The following is a 4,749-nucleotide window of genomic DNA, read 5'->3' as shown; positions in this document are numbered from 1 at the left end:
CACCTAAAGCATTAACTAATAGTTCAGTGAGTAGCCCTCACCTGTAGCTCCTTCAGCGTTATCCTCAAGCGTTCCTTCACACTCTACGCCTTCCTCTTCTTGAAAATCCTCAAATGAACCTTAGAGCAAAAACCACAGAATTTCATCATAATCAGTCAGAAACTCAGCACTCAATACTCACCAAGGTTACACGAAGTAGCATATACTCCGAGGTACGATAATCTAACGCGATCGGACAAGTTTTCGAAAAAGGAATTTTCTCCCCTCCCTTGGAGAGCTCACGGCCACACACTTTAATTGTGTGCGCCGATTTTTCTTCGATCAAACTTGGTTCCTAGGTTATCATTAGTTGTAACTAAGGCGAATTGAAACTCGGAAAAATTTTCGGATCGAAAACTGTCGCAGGGGTATTTTGGTCAATATTTTCAGCTCAGAATTTCAAAATCGGAATTTCGAAAAACAAATTTGATGGGGACGTCACCAACGACGTTTATGACAACTAATCCTACTAGCGCTAAGCTAAGTCGAGAGTTTTAAACCGAAAGAACGAAACTTTGGCTGAAAATGGGTTTTTCAAGCAGAATTGGAATTCGGCGGCATTTCGGCGACACTCGGCAAAATGTAAACCGCTAAACACGCTCTTGGGCATGAAGGGAATAAGTTTAGACAGAGAAATCGAGTTATTTGGACAGTTTTACAAAAAGCTCAAAACTTTGAGCACATAAAGACATAGAGAAAGACGACAGAATTGACGATCAGAAGTGAGAGATAGTATCTATACCTCGATGTCTACGAATAGCAACGAACGGTGCAGCGATCGGGCAAGAAACGGCGAAAATCTCTTCCTCCTCCTCCTCCTTGGGTGCTCGCGGGTTTGGGTTCAAATGGGTGAAGGGTTTTTGAAAATTTTTCATTTTCTTGCTATTTATAGGTTTTGGAAAATGCGGAAAAATGAAAATTTCGCGATTCCGATTTTTCCTGCGCATTCCTCTGTGAATTCTAAGATAGGTTCTGGCGACAGAATTCCAGGACTCAAAACAGGTTTCTTGGAATTAAATCAAACGATCCAAAGTCGGTGTAAATCGATTTTACCCGAAAAACTACTTTTTGCAGTTGATGTCGGATGAGAAAACTTCGTTCTGAAGAAAGATTAGAAATATCAAGAGAAATGGGTGTACCCGTGTGGAATCTTCGTTTGAAGCTCCGAATAGAAAAAGTCTTCATCGTCCGTTGATTTTAGGTTTCTTGAACTATCAGTGATTTAGTTTCGGCAAACTTCCGAGTATTGGAATTTGACCTTCGTACATTCCAGGGTTTCGTATCGAAACGCTTGTTATGGAAGAATTAAGAACATGAACATAGAGTTGATAAGTATAGTGAGAACTAGCTAATCGGATCTTACCTAGGTAAATATCATCTAATGAATCTAAGATCTAGAGATAGGATTAGATCATTAGTCAAACCAACATCCATGCTTAATGCTTCTTGCTTTATTAATCAATCAAGAGATTGAGGGTTAATATAGTAGGACGATAATCTTCGCACAGGGAGACCGTGTAGTAAGATAAGATATGATGTGATGAAACTAATCATAGGACAAGATTTATGTAGGAAGTCTTAGGGTGCGTAAAGTCAATCGGTGAAGTCCAATTCCAACAATTGTCTCCTCTTGATTTCAAACCTCTTTTATATCGTTTTGTTAACTTACATGTTTTTTTTTTGTTACCGAAACAATCAATCTTTGTTAACCATCATTTGAGTTTGTTAGCTATTGAACGGCATAAGTATTACACCTCCCTGTGGATACGATATAACCCTTTGCTATACTACAATTGAATCTTGAAAGAGATTCAAGAGTAATGTGGTAAAAACTCTTTCAACACCTACTATAGCAATTAAGTAGGAGCCTTCTTTTGCAATTTATTTAATTCCGGAGGAGGATATAACAATTAAAAGTGAAACACACATGGCTAGTACCCGGTAATGCATCACAGCCGTTCATTTATTAAATTATTATATCCAACGGTGTTTTTCGCTCGTGTATGCGTACACCATTTGATCGCTCGTGTACCGTAGCCGTTGCCCATAGTATAATATAAATAAACTCACATTCTCTCTCTCTCTCTCTCTCTCTCTCTCTCTCTCTCTCTCTCTCTCTCTCTCTCTCTCTCTCCACCCAAAATCTCACCATAGCATTCGATGTTCGTGCTATTCTGAGTATCGAAAGCAAAACCTCTTTTGGATATTCTTAAAAAAAAATCTTCTTTTCTGAATTCCCCATCGTTGAATCCAAAATCATAGTACCCAATACGAATCCAATTAAAAGTAGTTTTCGAATATTGTCTTCACCTGGCCTATCCCACCAATCCTTTGAAATGGAAGAAATTGGAGTTTGGTATGTAATTCCAATTATTGTTATTTCATGTAACATGTTTTTTGATTTTCTCTTTAAAGTTATTCTGGTTTTTTTTTGGGATTCCCTGTTGTTTTTTGGGAATTTTTGCTTTGCTCCTATAATTTATGTTGGCTTTTATTATTTGTTCTTAGTTGGATTGTGTTTGTGTTGTTGTGATTCATCTTATAGGGTATTAGCAATTTCCTGCACTTTGGAAGTTTTCAGTTTGATATTAGATGTGTGCAATAATTGTACTGTTGAATCATCTTCATTGGGGACTTTGATGTTGTTGGAATGGAAACAATGTTTATGTCTAGTTTCCAAGAGAAAAATGGCCATATATCCAGCGGTGGAACTACAAAAGAAAAATTGAGGGGGCCAAAATAAAATAAAATTTCAATACACATGAAAAATAAAAATAAAGATTAGAGTAATTTATTTACATGAATATTGGAAATTTATTTTTTCATGTTTTAATTTTTTTGGAATTTTTAAGTATTTTTTATAACTATTTTCACAAGTATTTCACTTAATAAAATGGATTCTTTTACTCTTGGTTAATTAGAGAAATTTTTTAAAAAATAAGCAATTGATTTATTAATTGAATTCTTTTACTCTTGACTTAATAAATGTTGTTTTTATCTTAAAATTGATTTACTTTTAACTTTCATTTCTCTATGAAAAAATATAGATCTCAAATTAATATTTAAAGAGAAGTAGAATGAGAAGTTTTAATTGTGTAGAGTCAAAAAATTTCTATATGAAAAAAATTGAGGATGATGCCCAGAGATAAGAGATTCCGGAAAAATAATGTAAAATACTCTAAAATTATTACTATAAAATCTAGGAGCGGGACTTGAACCCACACCTCCAAGTATAATGTAAGACGCACCGCCAGTATAGCTGTGCAGAGCTTCAAGAAATATTTGCAATATATAATATATATATATAACAATATTTTCAGGAAAAAAATTATAGTTAATATATATATTCTAGCCAAGAACATAGAGATGAGGTATAGTACCTAGAGTGAGAGGATCGCAATGTGAGAATCTAGAGAGAGAGAGTGTAACCACTTAGAGAGAGAATGTAACTGAATTTCAAGTTTCTTATTTCTCAAAATGAGCTAAGAGTCTCTTACATTTGGTAACCGACCCTACTTATAGGCTCGGGGCTCGGGCCTAGTGTCCCTAATCGTCCTTAATGGACCAGTTGGGCCTCTCAAGAGAAGGCCCAACACCCGGGCTCGCGCGCCGCCCTGCGGCTAGTGACCATGGGCGAGGGCCCCAGGGGTCTCGCCCAGTCTACAAGACACCGAGCTCGAAGCATGAGAGTTGAGAGTGTCTTTAGTAATAAGGGTGTCAGACACGAGGAAAACTAACTAATGTAACAGCCTAATAATCAAGAGCGATTGCCAACATGGCATAGTAAGTAAAGCTAAAGCTAATTTTTGATTTTCTTAACGAGTTCCTCTGAGTCCACTAGTCCACAAGTAGGCTTGTGGCGACGGCACTTGGTTCTCTCGCCCAGCTCCAACTGTAATCGCCGTGAACCATGGTAGCTTGACGCGTGTAGGCCACACGTAACGTACTGAAGAAATGCAAAGGTTAGCGAATCTGCAGAATTCCAACCGCTGTCCTCGAAACGTCCCCTCAAATCATGATAAAGCATGTTATTTTGAATTTCAAACCAATCAGCCTCAGTCGTTGTAACTTTGCATTTAATGTGCCGTTTCCACTCCCCCAAAATCCGCGTCGCTTTCCAAAAGTAATTATTTCTCCTTGTCAACATAGGACACGATCTCCCACTTCCTTCCACACGCAGACGCAATCTCAACCGTTACTTTTTTCAACCTTTAAATCCCCTCCTTTCTCCACCATTTGTCACTTTCGCAATCCTTGAACCCTGCGGAAAAGCTAACACCTTAACACCACTTTTCATCCCTATGACCGCGCCCCTCTTCTGTTTTACCTTCTGCAAAAATGACTTCCCAATGCCGCTCTAAGAAATCCTCTCGTTCTCAAAACACTGTCTTTGCGCCTCCATCCCCAATTGACCCTCCCCCTCCGGGATGGCTTCCCCTTAGCGAGGAGGCCATCGAGGCCTTCTGGCTCCAGGTGTTCGCCACCCTTCCTAAGCCCACGGACCAGACCCCTACCCAGGAGGCCATTTGTCAGCCCTCCGAGCAAGCCTCCGACGAATCCGTCATCGAAACGGCCCGCCAAGCCGGTGGGCTCTGCTACAAAAAAACCCCTCGAGGACATTCTTGTTACCAGGAAGTACCCAAATGATCGCCGGCCTTGGCAGCACCGCACGATTGATCACGGCGTGAAGAGACCCCATTTCTTTTACGT

Source organism: Lotus japonicus, chromosome 3 (genome assembly GCF_012489685.1).
Source record: "Lotus japonicus ecotype B-129 chromosome 3, LjGifu_v1.2".
Classification (NCBI taxonomy): Eukaryota; Viridiplantae; Streptophyta; class Magnoliopsida; order Fabales; family Fabaceae; genus Lotus; species Lotus japonicus.
The sequence above is the reverse complement of the archived record's forward strand: the minus strand, read 5'-3'. Positions refer to the sequence as shown.